The sequence below is a fragment of the Cydia strobilella genome, chromosome Z (genome assembly GCF_947568885.1).
Source record: "Cydia strobilella chromosome Z, ilCydStro3.1, whole genome shotgun sequence".
Lineage (NCBI taxonomy): Eukaryota > Metazoa > Arthropoda > Insecta > Lepidoptera > Tortricidae > Cydia > Cydia strobilella.
The window spans coordinates 55,723,469-55,741,594 of NC_086068.1; the positions used below are offsets into that span (position 1 = coordinate 55,723,469).

Consider the following 18,126-nt stretch of genomic DNA (forward strand, 5'->3'; position numbering starts at 1 on the left):
AAACCCTTATAGGATCACTCGTGCGTCTGTCTGTCTGTCACAGCCCATTTTCTCCAAAACTACTGGACCAATTAAGTCGAAATTTGGTACTCATATGTAAGTTTGTAACCCAAAGACGGACATGTAACGTAAACAAATGAATTTTCAACATGGGGGCCAGTTTTGGGGGGTAAATGGGAAAATTAAAAAATAAAGTTTTTCAAACTATATCGTGTTACATACCAAATATAAGAGCTGATTTTGAGAATCTCAAATATATTTTTTTTGTAATTTTAAAATAAATAGTTTAGAAGTTATTTGAGAAAATAGCTAAAAAATGACCATTCCCCCCCTTTATCTTCGAAACTACTGGGTCCAAAATTTTGAGAAAAATTCACAAAATAGTTCTTTACCTATAGATGACAGGAACACCTATTAGAAATGTGCAGTCAAGCGTGAGTCGGACTTAATTACTTAGTTTTTGATCCGACCCTACGGGTTTTTAAACTCACGTTTCACTTAAAAAATACGTTGTTAAAAATTGTGTAATGTACAGAACCCTAGGAACGCGAGTCCGACTCGCACTTGGCCGGTTTTTTTTTTAATAATTCGACATACTTAATAAGTTACTTCTACATGCAACCTTCGTATACACAACAATAATTACCGTTATACACATCAAATTTGACGGACATGTACGTACATATAAATAGGCTTGAGATCTAGCTATTTATATAGTTCGTTTCATTCACATTTAGTTTTTGAGAGCGGTTCGTAAAAGCGATAATATCGAGCAAACAGCAATGTCCGTCCGCACGACACCTCAGCGAAAAGCAAAGTTTGACGCTCCCTAACTGGCCGTGCACATTATCGTGCCTTACCGAGCTTTGGAAAGATCTTATTGTAAATAATATAACTATTAAGGTGGTTCCCTGAGCCAGAAGGCGAAAAATCTCCTTATCCTGTTTTCCTAAGAGGCGTTGATATTCGTAGACGTGGAAAAAATATATGTAGTTCTTGACTATATTATCTTTAATATTATAGCTTCCGATACACGAATTATGACACTTCGCTCGATACAATTAATTCCCAAAGTAACCTCTAACTCGGACTTTTAATCCAACTTTACTCGGTTATTTATTATGTGATACTATAAATAAAAAAAGAAGAAAAAACAATCTTAACTTAAATAATAATTTCATAGCTTTCGAATTTCGATATTGTAGGGTAACGTTTTTAAAATAAATAAAAATCAATAAAATTCGGTCAAAATTGACACTTGGCGCGCATGATGTTTCCCGTTCTTTCTTGCGAAATGGGACAGAGACAGCAGGAAATCGATGGAACGGCCTTAAATTAAGAATTTAAAAGAGGATATAACTAAACGGAGTAACCATAGCAGGCGTTCCCCTCTGTCGAAAATAGTAGGCCAATGGTCATACACAATGTATGGACTGACGTTTATCTGACATGGCGTTTGACGTTACGCATACATTTGAGGTTCCCCTCCCCCGCAAAAATGGGCAGACTTTTTTGTACAGCAAATTACAGACAAGGCGTCTCCGTTGGTTAATATCAAGCGGCTCATCCGTTGAAGAGCTACGATGCCACAGACAGACTGACAGACATTGGCGTCAAACATATTCCCTCTATTTGCGTCAGGGATTAAAAATGGCTTCCATAAAATTTACAATGAATACAATGATATCGCAAAAGTGTGTTCGTCAAGCATGACGTTGCTCAGTAGTTGCTTTAATTTAGCAAAGTGATAACGCTGCGTCTTACGTAGGCGAACACTCGCGAACGCGAAGCGGCGCGGCGCGGCGCGGTGAGCCGGGCCCACGGCGTTCGCGTTCGCAACGAGATCGCCCACGTAGGACACTACTATAGGTATCAAAGGATTGATTCACCCCGTTCCGCGCTGTATGCTGCGTAAGTATAGCTGGACTTACCCACGCCACGATCATTGGCGGATTTGCAGTCTTAGCCGCCCTACCCCGAGGCCCTGTAGTAAACACTAGATTGCCGCCCCTAATATCTGGCCGTCCTGGCCCGGGCCTACTGTGCCTTAGGGCAAATACGCCACACGATGGATTGCTGGGTGTTGATCAGAGCATGTTATTTGCTGATGATAAGCTGCATATGTTTCATTTTTAGGGTTCCGTACCCAAAGGGTAAAAACGGGACCCTATTACTAAGACTCCGCTGTCCGTCTGTCTGTCTGTCTGTCTTTTTGTCTGTGCGTTTGTCTCTCACCAGGCTGTATCTCATGAAACGTGATAGGAACAGTGGAATTTTCACAGATGATGTATTTCTGTTGCCGCTATAACAACAAATACTAAAAAGTACGGAACCCTCGGTGGGCGAGTCCGATTCGCACTTGGCCGGTTTTTATAATCTGCACACTTCCACATTAGTTCACTGCGTAATATTACACTTAACAACTTTAATGGAAAAAAAAAACGAAATTCTCGAGTCGGTTCGCCATTTTGAAGTTCAAGTAGAAATCCTAGCAGTAACTGAAGTGGTTTGAATAGAACAGTGCACGTGAAGTCGTGATACTCCCTGGAAACGGACAGGTACTCGTATTTGTAGAGCAAATACGAGTCAATATCGCTGCGATAGCTAAATAAGGTGTAAAGTTTACTTACAGGTAATTTTTTCGTGGTAAAAAAATTGAACCTTAACTGCATCTGAGAACAGAATTGATTTCTTAAGGAACGCTATTAGAACGGTCCGTGTCAGGCCCGAAGCGTCCGACACTTGGTTTTCTTTTTATGATGGGTGATCAGTGATCACGTGATGCCTTCTCTTTTTAGGGTAAAAACGGGACCCTATTACTAAGACTCCGCTGTCCGACTGTCTGTCTGTCCGTCTGTCTGTCACCAGGAGCGGTATTCGACATGCGTTAAGTGACGTTTCGTGTTGAACTTCAGTTGAATGGAAGAAATCGTGTATTGTCGAATAGGTAAATTTGACATTAGCAATCCACAGTTAGGCGACAACGAAACCAAACCGAACCACGCAGAGTTCAGAGCCATTTTAAACCGTATAGTAGTAAGAAAACAAAGTTGATTTTTGTTGCATAATTTTTTCAATGAATGAGTTTTGGTTGTACCAAATGATACTTTCCACAGTTGATGAACAAATGATTCATTCCACTGTTGAACTGATGTTGAAGCCGAAACTGACAGTTGTGCATCTCGAATAGGGCCCCAGGCTGTATCTCATCAACCGTGATAATGAATATTCCGTGAATATTTCTGTTGCCGCTATAACAACAAATACTAAAAAGTACGGAACCCTCGGTGCGCGAGTCCGACTTGCACTTGGCCGGTTTTTTATAGAAAACAAAGTGTCGGACTGACTCTGTAAGTGTAGGTATACTTAAAAAAAAATCCAAATTGGTTGTAAAAATACGGAGTTCTGAGGTAACAAATAAATAAATCGCCCGCCGCATTGTTATAGCGGCAACAGAAATACATCATCTGTGAATATTTTAACTGTCTAGCTATCACGGTTGATGAGATACAGCCTGGTGACAGAGAGACGGACAGCGGAGTCTTAGTAATAGGGTCCCGTTTTTACCGTTTTGGTACGGAACCCTAAAAAACATACAACCGAATTGAGAACCTCCTAGTATTGGAATTTTGAAGTCGATTAAAAATCGCATTCTCGAAACAAACTTTTTTGTCTATGCAATTTTTGTCTTGCCTATAAGGAATTTCTTTCAGCCAAACTATCCTGTAGCTATTTTACCAATCCATACTAATATTATATGCGAAAGTGCGTCTGTCTGTCTGTGTTACCTCTTCACGCTTAAACCGCTAAACCGATTTAGTTGAAATTTGGTATAGAGATAGTTTGAGTCCCGGGGAAGGACATAGGGTAGTTTTTATCCTAGAAATCATCCTTTAAGGGGATGAAAAGGGGGGTGGAAGTTTGTATGGGAAATTGATAAAAAGTAGTTTGGATAAAAAATAAGCTACCTAAATTACTAACTCCAAGCAGACGAAGTCGCGGGCAAAAGCTAATAACCAACAACATTTAATGATGTGCACGAAATTACAGTTTTCGAGCAAGTGTTACAAATAATCAGTAACATTTTCCTTTACACCAAAATTGGCGTCAAAACCACGTCAAAACACTTTAAACAGCACGCAATCCAAGCGTAGTGATAATTTGCCGTAACCACCCTTAATATGTTGCTGTTACCGCGTGAATGTTATCATTTGCTGCGTGGGCGCATGCGAGCTTATAGTAGTCGAGTGAACCAGCAAAATGTGGTATCGAGAACCATTAATCCATGGAGACTGTATAAAGGAGCCAAATCTCTATGTATGAAAAGTGTCCATCAAAAAACAGTAATTAGGCGGCGCCACCATACACCGAAATACTACCAAAAACAACCTACGTAATTTGGTCGGTTTATTTGTCGCCTTATATGGTTCATCTTATACTCATGTCCCAGAGCCTAACTAGCGCCACCGGAGAGATTAGGAACTATTATTTAAAGCTTAACGCGGTCACTTTTGCAACAATTCTGCCGTAAGAGATTGCGATCCTTTCTATACCATCCATACATTAATCGTATAGGTATTTAGTAATGACACTAGGCGATTACCTATCTATGGCGACTATCGTGAGTGTGGTATCAAATGTCAATCATTTTTTACTATGTTGATCTATGGTTCCATAGTATATACAAGTAGTTATAGACATGAAACCGAGCGACCAGGGGTAAGAGAAAGACATATTCATGTATTAACAGTTTAATGTATGGCAGTATAATCCTTTTTCTCTTTGACTTATAAATTTCGGTACTTTGCCATTGCCTCCTTGCTATTATGCCATAACCCGACCATGAAAAAATGTCCGGTCGGTAATAAAGACTAGTCTGTTTTCCCTTTCCTCTTATAGGAATCGCAATAAGACTATATTTCTCTATCAAAGAGTGTCAGGCCCTTGGTTCAAACTGTGGTTATTCGGTCAACGCGCTAAGCAATCGTAATGGTAACGTAATGACAGTGCGTGAGGTCCGTGTTTGACAGTAATCTGTTGCGCGCGATTACGGCCGCCGGCGCCATCTTTAATTCCAGAGAGCCTAGCCAAGATGCCAATGGTTTGTGCCGTAACGTAAGAAACGGTTATGTCTCTCTATCAATTCCATATTAGTGCGACAGAGAGACATTAGCGTTTCGTTCGCTACGGCGCAAACGATTGACATACTTGGTTAAGCCCCCTTATGCACGTACAGTGTGTACCGTCTGGCAAAAAAGAGAGGTTCCTTTTTTCAATTTCTACTCTTTTTTGCCAGATTGTACAAGCATTGCGCTGTCGCTTACCTAACGTTACTCAGCGATTCAGCGATGTAATAAATATAGATGAAGCTCTAAGGCCTCATTCGCACGAGAGCTTAAAAAGCGTTGCGTGTGTGACGCACCCATAAGTAAGAGTGAGAAAGCGATATCTCTTTCTCGCTCGTACTTATGGGTGTGAGTGTGTCGCACACTTTTTAAGCTCTCGTGCGAATGGGGCCTAACCCCCTTATTCATAAAACTTTACGGGCCTCATTTAGTTAAATTATGTTTTACCCCTTTCTTACAAATACATAAGTCGAAATGACAGATAAAGACAAACGATTCATAGCTAATTCAGGCCAGTAACGCGTTTATGAATAACCCTAGTAAATATATTTTTAAGTTCGTAAGTGGTCCATATGACTGACACCTGATTATCACTGAAAGTTATCCCTTGTCCATAAATATTTATACCTATAGCAGCTAAAAATTACCCAAGGGACTGACGCTCTTTGATAGAGAAAGATAGTCTTATTGCGATTCCTATAAGAGGAAAGAGAAACTAGTGCCATGCTTTGTCCTTATCACCGACCGGGTGGCATCTTAGGTAGGAGGCGATGGCGAAATACCGAAATTTATAAGACTGAAAGAGAAAAAATCCTATGCTGCCCAAATTTTATATGAATATTCTTTCTCTTACTCCCGGTCGCTCGGTGGCGCGTCTATAACCACTTGTATATACCTATACATACTATGTCTATGAAAAGTATGAAATTACCCAATTCATAAACAAAAGTTATGACTGGTAAATAAAAGTTTTGATTGGCTGAAATAAAATTTTCGTATGTCAAAACTGTTGCGCGGCATTACTACCTCAGAATAATATTACTACATTTGTCGTTGTCCAGCTGCGCGCAGTACAGCTGAGTAAAACCGGGACCCTATTACCATAGAGTAATTTATACTAGAGCGGTACTGTCATAGTAAATTTTGTAACCCCAGTAAATTCACTGCCATCTGTCGACACACTTTAAAACTAAAAATGAAGATTTATAAAAATACGATAAAATTTATTTAAATATAGATAAATGATTTTTTTTATTTGCATTAATTATTTTTATGATTTTGACCCATGTTCTTTCACTGATATGCGTTAAAATTGTTAAATAACAAACGAAACCGTCAACGCCATCTATACGACAGTTGGCCAAAACTAGTAGCGCCCTCTGAACGAGAATCAAATTTTCTTGATTTTCGAGGCACGTTTTTTCCTTAGACTGTATCCATCTATTACGGAGTTATATCTATCTTTGCTATTACTAAGACTGCACTGTCCGTTCGTCTGTCTGTCTGTCTGTCCGTCTGTCACCAGGCTGTATCTCATGAACCGTGATAGCTAGACAGTTGAAATTTTCACAGATGATGTATTTCTGTTGCCGCTATAACAACAAATACTAAAAAGTACGGAACTCTCGGTGGGCGATTTATATATTTGTTACCTCAGAACTCCGTATTTTTTCAACCAATTTGTTTTTTTTTTTAAGTATACACTTACAGAGTCAGTCCGACACTTTGTTTTCTATAAAAATGTCTTTATAGCTAGACAGTTGAAATTTTCACAGATGATGTATTTCTGTTGCCGCTATAACAACAAATACAAACAGAATAAAATTAATATTTAAGTGGGGCTCCCATAAAATAAACGTGATTATTTTGCCGTTTTTTGCGCAATGGTACGGAACCTTTCGTGCGCGAGTCCGACTCGCACTTTGCCGCTTTTTGAGCTCTAGACAGACTTCTGTAAGTAGTTCTATTTCATATTTTGACGACCGGTCTGGCCTAGTGGGTAGTGACCTTGCCTGTGAAGCCGATGGCCCTGGGTTCGAATCCCGGTAAGGGCATTTATTTGTGTGATGAACACAACATATTTGTTCCTGAGTCATGGGTGTTTTCTATGTGTATAAGTATGTATTTATATAAGTAAATATATATTATATATCGTCGCCTAGCAGCCATAGTACAAGCTTTGCTCAGTTTGGGGCTAGGTTGATCTGATATTTATTTATTTAAATAGCATAATAGCATAAGCCATTGAATATAATATATCTACCTAATTAATTATAATTAAAATGTCATGAGACTACAGTCACCCCGTATTTGTATCACAAGCTCCCGTTAACATTCTTTTTCACCCACAACAGAACAATGTGCTATAATTGCTTGTCATTGTATGGAGATTGGAGATGCGTTGACAGTTTGTATCATCGTGAGCTACTGACTGACGGTTTTTGTCACAAGGGAAATTAGGCTGATTGACAGTACAATAAACACAATCTTTATTAGAATAATTTTTAAGAAAAAAAACCGACTTCAATGGGGGATACCGCTGAAAGTTCACTTATTGTTGATGGTGCACTCTTAGATTCCAGACAATGAAATGAAAAAGACAGCATCTTTTGCCTAATTATGTAGAAAAGGAGGTAAAACGACCCACTTTTCTAGTAGCATTTCGTTTTTGTAAGGGTCGCAGTTCTAACTAACCTAACCTACTTTTATGAATGCAGCGCTAAAAAGCATTAACTGGAGCCCGCGGCCTTAAGGCGATGTGAAGAGCGACGTCACAGGGCGACATCATGAGAACTCGACGACAATCCGACGTGGGTAAAGATGGTAGAAGGCAAAGGGGCGCAAACGCACTGTAAAAATTGTAATGTCTACTGGAAGTTGACAACGAATAAGACAAGTAGTTTATGTCTAGTACCAGTAACACCACAAAAAAAATTGGGGCGCCACTGAGGCACCCAAAACTGAAAGCAACTGAAAAGCAGCGGCGGCCTGCGCCGCCCCCCGGAGCCTGCCGCCCCGGGCCATGGCCCCCTTGGCCCTAGGGTAAATACGCCCCTGGGTCCATGTTCAGACCCGGGTCCGGGTCCGAGACCGGGTCCAAGTTTGGGTCTGGGTCCATTAGGAAGAGAACAAATCGTCAAACGTGAACTATGTGTCATTGAAGAGTTCCATTCTGATCATCATCAGCAGTTCCACTTCATCAAATGTCACTTTTTTTTAAATGTAAATGCTGTATTTGTTGATGAAAATACAAAAATCACTATATGTATGCCTTTCACATTTGAGGAGTTCCCTCGTTTCCTCGTGGGTCTCATCATCAGAACTCGAGCTTGACAAAAATATGTCTTAAAAACTTAAGTTGCTTAACAAACATAACGAAGAGGACAAATCGACAAACGTGAACTATGCGTCATTGAAGAGTTCCGTTCTGATCATCATCAGCAGTTCCACTTCATCAAATGTCACTTTTTTAAATGTAAGTGCTTGATTTGTTGATGAAAATACTAAAATCACTATATGTATGCCTTTAACATTTGAGGAGTTCCCTCGATTCCTCATGGACCCCATCATCAGAACTGCTTTATGACAAAAACGGGACCAATCTGTATGTATATACTTACAATCAAAAAAAGAATTTTCAAAATCGGTCCAGAAATGACGGAGTTATGGAGTAACAAACATAAAAAAAAACATACAACCGAATTGAGAACCTCCTCCTTTGAAATCTTGAAGTCGGTTTAAAAAAAACCGACTTTACAAAACAGTTTGCAATGTCATTCTTTAATACAGTGAATACATACCACCGTAACCGTACCCAAGCTACTGTCCGCGCGCCAATTCCGTGCATTCGGAGGTCGAGGAAGTGGGAGGGTGTGCGCCGCGCCCGTACGTACAAAATGACCACTCTGTTTTGACGCCCAACATTCCTAACATTCCTCAGCCGTGCACGGAAAGTATGTGAAAAATACAGAAATCAATATCAATAATCTTGCCTGTATTTAACTACGTATTTTATGGGTATCACATACATATCTTAATGGAGGATCTGTTATATCCAGGCAAACGGATATATATATATCCGAATCACAACAAGAAATAAATGATCCCCTCATATTTTTTGAAGCCGTAACAGACGGGCATACAGGACCGAGATCTTGGTCCTGTCAAAATATCTCTTTCTGCGTCATTAGCGGCCGTACGGCCGAAACAAGATCGAGCCTCGGGCCGGGCCAACATTCGTTAAGGCGACCCTTAATTGAGTCACAGGGCGGACACGCTATACATCAAAAATCACTTGTGTTTCTATGTGTGAACGGCACGTCTGTACACGAGGCATGCGTCATAGTGTGAGTAAGTTGCTTAAAAATAGTACTTAGCGGCCGGCAAACGGCCGTCAATCTGCTGTCGCTGGGCGAGGTAATTCGAGTCGGGGCGGGGCGGTGCGTGGCTGTTCTGTATGATAATACTATTACTCATTCTGTGATTGAGTTTAGAGGGAACGATCACATTACTCTGATCAGGCTAACTTTGTGTAAACTTAGCAGTAATAAGAATGCCTACGTATTATCCCTTTAAGCTTCATACTTGACGTAACACTTAGCATGAAAACTTAGCGTGGACCAACTTTTTTTAAGAAACTATTCTTTTATTTATTTTAATTTTATTTACTTTTTGTTGCAGTTGCAAGCCGACAATGTGACGTTGCCGACGGCTCCCGCCAAAACGACTTGCCGCCATTTTGATTTAGCATAGCATAGACAATCTGTGTTGCCATGTAAGTATTTACCCAAATTATTACTATACTCTGGCGCGCAATTTACTTATATACGTTATTTTTAATTATATACGTTCGTATCTTAATACATTTATATAATGTCATAAATCTGCGATGGCCAAGCCGTTCTATTTGTTAAAAAAATATGACAAATATTTTGGACAAACTGCTAGATTAAACTACTTAAAATTGGCTGGATCAAATACATTGGATCCTACAACTTTTTCGGTTGTAAGGCTTAAGTAGGTACATTTCACACGTGTTACGTTTTTCATGGAAAATTATATGTTTCATTACCTACCTATAGTTGTCAGTCATATATGTATGTACATAGGTATTCTATATACATATATGCACGTCTGTAAACGGTAGCCATTTATAGTAATTCAGGTTGGTTTCTTTTTAAGCACTAACTATTTATTTCCTCTAATTAACTCGTATTACGGTCAATCGAAGCAAAATACTCCGCCATTAAGTATTTATTGCTTCGAGTTAAGTACTAGTCTGGGGAAGTATTGGTTCATACCTTGAGTAAGTATTTTTACTCTCTTATTTACTTACTATCTGATGAATAATATGTTCTGATGTTGTTTTTTTTTTAATTTAACACATTTATCACAAGTTGTATAACTCAATTACAACCAGTGACCGTTGAGATTTGAGATATTATTTTTATAAATAAATGAAAATTAAAAAATAAATACTATAGGACATTCTTACACAGGTTGACTAAGTCCCACGGTAAGCCCAAGGAGGCTTGTGTTATGGGTACTCAGACAACGATATATATAATATATACTTAAATACATAGAAAACACCCATGACTCGGGAACAAATATCTGTCTCTCATCACACATTTAAACGCCCATACCGGGACTCGAACCCAGCACCATCGGCCAGACAGGGTCACTACCGACTACCGACTAGGCCAGACCGACCACTAAAATCCGTCGCACGCATTTTTCACTATTCCGCGCGCCGAGGCGAGAGTAATTAATAGGTAGGTAGTTAGATATAGTTACTATTTTACCTATTTCTGAAATCTAACTAGGTAAGTATTTTGTACTTAGTATATTATATAACACGAATAACGAATAAAAATACTTTTTCAATCTAATGGCAAAGATGATCTGTCTTGAATTATTCAAAAGATAGAGACGGATATCGTTTCTGCATCTAATATCTAACGGGGTATTTAACGCACAGCCATAACCGTTGGACCTCGACATTTGAAATCTATTTTTCATATACAAGGTTCGGAAAAATGGCCGTCCTCTTGAAAACATACTCGTACCTTAATTTAGGACTCGTTTACAATCTACGGACGTCATTGAGGCATATTTGGGGCATTTTCTATGAAAAGGGACCTTATTGTCGATGGCGCTTACGCCGCACAGCGTCGCGCGGCATTGTACCTATATTTATATCGAAGCATCGTTAATAATGGCGTAAGCGCCATCGACAATAAGGTCCCTTTTTATAGAAAATACCACATTTAATCGTTGACATTGGTATAAGGAAATCTACTGTACGGAACAGGGCGTTTTTCCTAGCCTTGATAATTAACTAGTTACATTCTTTAAATGTTGTAGAGTCGGATCAAGCTAAAGGGGCCGGTCCGGTATTATCAGTTAGCCTGTCAGTTAGAACTCAAAGTTGACAGTTCCGAGCCACTGATAGGCTAATATAACTGACTAACCGATAATCAGTAGGCCCCTTAACTCTGCATGGCATTTGGCAATGTCATCATTAATGGAATTTCTATGAAGATATGACGTATATAATGACAATTCCTCACTTTGTTCTATTCAAGTCCATGCAAACGAGCTTAGGGCTTAGGCGGTCTTTAAAGCCCCACTTAGAGACCACTTAGAAAAGATTTTGAGAAATTTAACCCAAAAGAAGGTGAAAATGGAGTTGAAAGTTTTTAACAGGCGGAGGGCAGATTCATATAGTAAGAGTAGATATGGGCTATTTCACTTAAAAGTGTACCATTTACTTTTTTTCGAACATCCATCAACTATTTTCAGTTATTTCTACTCAGAATCACGAGGACTATCGATTTAAAAAAAAATACAGTTTTGTAACGCATTTTCACATACATTTTGTATGGACCGTTACAAAACTGACACTCAAAATTTGTATGAAAAACAGGGGACACTTTTTTTCTTTATCTCATTCAATAGTACTCGTGATTCTTAGTCTAAATAACCCAAAAGTTGTTGGATTAGAAAAAAGGTAAATGGTACCATTTTTTCTAAAATAATTTTACGGTTATGTTTATTCTCCAGTATTTATTTATGTACCTAGGTATATAGCGAGTACGAAATACTTATTACCATTCGACAGGTTAAAAACTCTAGTGTTTAAGTAGTTTTTTAGTCCGAGTAAGAAGGGTGCAAGCACTTTTATTACCAAGTATGCGGGATGGGTAATTAAGGAAAATTATTGAGACGCGGTTAACCGAAAGCGTAAAGTCGTATTTACCGCACTAGTGTAGGTAATTAGATCTTGCGGGTATTAACTGATCAATTTAAAATGTTGATTGTATTGTTTTTGTTTTTTAGTTTTAAGAGGGGGTTATCGCAAAAATCTATTTTTATTAAATTTTTACACGTTTTAATCAAAGGCAAATGCCATAAAAAAATCACTCGATAACTAGATTATAACCGAGGGCAGTCTAACCAAAGCATTAAAAAATACTAAAGCATTCCTGTTTTTAGGGTTCCGTACCCAATGGGTAAAAACGGGACTCCCTTCGTGCGCGAGTCCGACTCGCACTTGGCCGGTTTTTAGTTTTGGTTGGAGTCTGCTCTTGAAATTCTAGTCTTGTTTCCGTTTGAATATTTTACGTTATTTGTCTTTAGTTCAATATGAAAACTAAAATTTTGCGTTAGTCCCCCATTTAACAGTTACTAGAAAAACATTGCTCTCTCTAGTCTCCATTTTTCGTTAGTCGGAAATAAATTACTTTCTTTGTTTTTTTTGCTATCTCTTAAGATTTATGTTGTTACTAAAAATAAACAGAAAACACGTAAGTACTTACAGTGTAAAAACCATTCTCTGGCAAAATCGACCAAAAAACGTTTTTGAGGTCTCTATTGCGCCGACTGTGAGAAGTTGTGGTCAAGAAATAAATAAAAAAGTTTGACGAGTCAATTGTTTATGACAGTCCATTTTTATCGATGATTCGCAAAAATAACTTTCTTTTTTCAAAAGCAAAAATTCCTTCCCCTTATTTCGAACGCGTTCAAGGAGCTAGAAAAGTGTTACTTTGATCCCTCCTAGCAGGGAAAAAAGTGCCATTTTGATTCCTCCTAGCAGGGAAGTAAAAGCCCTTTTCCGAATTGCTGATCTGAAAATAATATTCCGTCGCTGGTTACCCTACACCGGCCAATAATATATCACTTTTGAGTTTTGATGTATGAGCTTGTATAGAGTAAACAATATAAGTTAGTTTGTAGATTGCATATTTTACTAGTCATTTTATACGAATATATGATGAATACTGCAATGAAATACTGTGAATTACAATAGTATACTCAGCATATTACTAAAAAAACCTCTAGCCCTCTAGTAAAAAAATGAAGTTTGTCAATACATTAAAAAAACCTCTGTGAAAAAACCATTATTATATGAGACCAATTTTTCTCATCGCCCGTATAAAGAAATACTACTAGACTACCTAAAGCAGTGAGGTGGAAGTCACAAATAAAAAAAAAAGTTATACCGTAAAAACATGGAGGTGATATATTATTGGCCGGTACTGTATATAGAGAAATATAGCATTTTGCTAGTATATACCTAGTGTGTATCTGGCCGTCAATCAGTGTATAATGTACATTGTAAGAGCTAGTTTTATTGAAACTGCTTTGATAGTAGATATCGCGTACTCAACGTTTAGGGTTGGCACTGCTGTTTTTATGTTAGTATATTTCGGTTCAAATGGACAAGGGCAAGCGCATGATGATGATGTTTCGGTTCAAATATCATCATCAAACATAAATGTAAAATCCTATAAAAAATTATAACTGCCTCCAAAATATTTTGAAGTCAGACTTAATGCTAGTATCTTAGGTATTTCGTGTTAGCAGATGTATAGTATAAAATATAAGTTAGGTCCTTATTGAGCAAAAACAATAAAGATTATTATTACCAACAATAAAGTAGGTATGTAGATTATCAATAAGGTAGGTAAAAACGTTTCACGGTAATTAAGCCTGAGACTTGTCTTGTATGTCGTTTTATTAGCGTCTACCTGCAAAATTGCGAACAGAACCATCTGACGAAGCATTTGAACGCCAATTGAGATCCTTTTTATTGGATAATCCATTATATTCTGTAAATAATATATGGAGATGACATCTAATATTATCAATAGAGTTAATTAATTACATGACATGATATTGTTTACTTATTCTTATATTGTAACGCCTTGTACTTTAATTTGACGACCATTACGAGATACCTAGGTATAAGTAGCCATATTGACATCTTTTTCGTAACCACGCTATTATTTGACTTTGTGATGAATTTATTTTGTTATTGATATTTGATGATGATTTTGATCTGTATTGACATTTGTATATAATAGTTGACGATCATAATATAAATTCGTATAGATTAGCTTAAAATAATTTATAATGTAATTTAATATTATGAAATAAATAAATCTAAATCTAAATCTATACATTGCCAAGAACGATTTAAGTGCCATGCTAGCATGCTACGTGATTCATGTTTATCAAGTGACATCATTATTCATTAATCACTAAACTATGGAATGAACTGTCGCTTGCGGTATTTCCGGACCGATACGACCTTCAATCCTTCAAGAAAACAACGTACTCCCATTTTATAGGCCAGCAACGCACTTGTTAAGCATATTTGGTGTGGCATGTGCCCGCGGGCGACGGTGGTTACCATCTGGCGATTCGTCTAGGTACTCGTTTGCCTCTTATATCATAATAAAAAATACCAAATTAAACGTTCTCTTAGCGATTGATACTAATGCACGGTAACGAAAGAAAACAGACGTAGCAGCAAATAATGTACAGTTTTTTTACCGATTCAAAAACAAATTACACGTAGTGGGCAACCCTATCATGCAAACCATCCTGTCAGCCAACATTCGTATTTCCACCTCGTTAGGGACCATTATACAATGACATTTATAGCATTAACAACTTATCGTGCATTTGGGAAACGTCTGAATTGACTATGCTCGTACAAAAATAGTACAATAGTCGCAGCATAGGCGGTAATGTGGCCGCAAATATAAGTTTGTACACGTCCGTTATATCGAACATGTTTGAAAATGTGGTACTAGTGTTACTCGATGTATGGAGTTTATTAATGAAGTGTACGTGTGGTATACAAATGGTATGCATGCAGTAGAATGGTTAGAGTACAAAAATACATAAACGGTTTTTACAGTGACGCGGATCCGGCTCTTTTTTTGAAGTCGGTTAAAAACGAGTAGGTACCTATACAGGTTGACTAATTATATTTCGCTGTACAAACTTCTTCAATGATATAAAATAACTTGTAGTAGGCGCTATCAGCGTGCCTTTGATCACGACAACTTCACTTACAGGTAAGTTCGTTTAATTCCTAAAAAATAAGTGCATTCCCGTTGCCAGGGAGGTTTTGCGATTATACTAAGCAACCACGAAATCGCGCAAAAAAAATTTGGCTGTTTCATACATTTTGGCTGGTCCATTTTCTATATCAACTTGATGCAGCCAAGCCTTCAAACCAGTCCTAAGCTGATCATAATAACTTATGAGAGGAGACGTGCGGACCTTCGTCTCGATTGAAATTTCTGTTTTTTGATTTCAATGGCTTCAAGGATTTTTCTACTATAAAACCCACGATCTGTAGAAAGTATTCTAGAATTGTGAAGCTCAATCCAGTGGTTTGTTCCTGACTCTAGTAAATGTTCACCTGGCAAAGGCAGCCTAGTATTTGTCCAGTGGCCTAGTTGCGATTACTCGTAGTACCGCCGTCGTCCATTTTGCGACATTTTTCCAGCGCATTGTGGTGTCACTCGCGTTTACAAAGGGCCTGTTTGTTGTTAACGACTGTGCCGGTGTTCGCGATTTTATCGTTTTTTTTATTAGGTATACTTAACCTTTTGGACGCCAATGACGGATATATCGGCACCGCAGGTCCAACGCCAAAGACGGATTAATCGGTCAAAGCCCACGGAGCAACATAGACCTACGTGCATGTGCATAAAGTTCAATTTCAGTTTTGACACTTCGGTGACGTGGCGTCCGAGGGTAGCTTTTGTGTTTGACATGGAGTCGAAGAAAAACATACGCATCTTATGACGTAATCCAAAATCTTCAGTTTTTATCGCCTAACCAAATACCTAGCTTTTAGTTTTTACCTAGAGATTTTTTTTTTATATTTTTTATATATGGTCTTTCTTTCAAAAAACTAAATCGATTCATGATTTGAGAAATCAGAAACCTAGAGACCAAGCTAACTCTGCAGGGCATTTGATGTCATTATTGGTGTCAAATTTGGCATTTTATTTCATGTAAGTATTACAACTTTTTAATCGGCGTTTAAAACCGAAGGTTATTCTTGTGTGTATATTTCTGAGCATTTGCCACAGAAACAGAAACTACATACAAATCTTCAGAAAATTTGCGTTTGTGCGGGACAATGGTAGACAATTTCATGGAATGCTCCAATTGCACCCCCTCACTTTATTATGCCCAAATCGGTGCAAAGTTAGCTTGGACGGACTCTATATTATCATTATCACATATTATTTTGCATTCTCGTCTCCATACATTGGAATATTTATTTGAGTAATAGGGAATATTACGCGAAACTGCGTAGGGGGCGCCAAGAAAATTTATTTATCCAACATCTCTGTCACTTGTATATTCGAGCGATAAATAGGCAGATAGCGAATTAAAGGATTCGCGTTTCCCGGTAGATTCTCTGTAAGCAAACCGCCTTGATGCATCAATGTCATATTTTATTATCTCTGAAAACTTGTCAAAAATCTGTTAAAGGTACAGTATGTATAAGCATAGAGTAACTTATACTAGAGCGGTACTGTCATAGTAAATTTTGTAACCCCAGTAAATTCACTGCCATCTGTAGACACACTTTAAAACTAAAAAATAAATATTTATAAAAATACGTTAAAATGTATTTAAATATATTAAATGATTTTTTTATTTGCATTATTTATTTTTATATGATTTTGACCCATGTTCTTTCACTGGTATGCGTTAAAATTATAAATAATAAACGAAACAGTCAACGCCCTCTATACGAGTGTAGGCCAAAACTAGTGGCGCCATCTGATCGAGAATCAAATTTTCGTGATTTTCGAGGCACGTTTTTTCCTTAGACTGTATCCATCTATTACGGAGTTATATCTATCTTTGGTATAAGTTACTCTATGGTTTACTAAAAAGGCTAGTCCTGCACTCTGGTGGCAGAGCATTGCAGTGATATCCCCTATTCCTCCGCCGCTCTCTAATTGTGGAATTTATACTAACATTTCTTGGTTATTTATTATCACATAAGTTGCATTAGATATGTAGATAAATTAAATTACCCACTCTTACACGGAAATTCTCAAACGCATACGCATACGGTCTCTAATGGAAGTATTGTGAGCATCTGCGTTTGCGCAGACGGCCTTGCGACCGCCCCACTTTCAACAGTTGACCACACAGCGCTGCGCCATGGTATGCGCTGTCTTATGTAGCTTTACAAATTCGTACTTATACTTATGTATTTACCTACCTACTTAGTATACTGAGTGACCTACTTAATTAAGAATAAGTTTTTGCCAAAAAAAAATCTTTTCGGTACAAGCTTTTATCGCTGACTGACTGACTGTACTTTTCTTTCAAGGTGGCGCAAGCGCGAGCAGGCGTCCGTTCCGTAGCGGTGCGTGGCAACTACTAATGTCTAGACACCAAAATTGGTGTGGGCCGCATGTAGTTACTTGTTTGTAGCGACGCGACGAAATCGCGGAGTGAGCTACGCCAGCTTCAGTGTCGCTATTAGTACAGTCGCCATCAGATATATCGGAGCGGCCGAGGTGCTCAAATATATCTGAACACGCACTCTAGGACCTTGACAATAGAGGCGTGTTCAGATATTTGTGAGCACCTTGGCTGCTCCGATATGTCTGATGGCGACTGACAAGTGTACATAGACTTCTTGGACTAGCAGTTCTTTGTTTGT

At 38.2% G+C, this 18,126-nt stretch overlaps 1 protein-coding gene across 1 annotated transcript in view; it reads left to right on the top strand.

Moving 5' to 3' along the window:
- Positions 1 to 18,126, top strand: part of LOC134755225 (uncharacterized) — a 74,835-nt gene that overhangs the window by 11,967 nt on the left and 44,742 nt on the right. Inside the window, exon 2 of the mRNA XM_063691748.1 lies at positions 9,807 to 9,900. The gene's annotated coding sequence lies outside the window, so the exon portion shown is untranslated. The remainder of the gene's footprint in view (positions 1 to 9,806; positions 9,901 to 18,126) is intronic.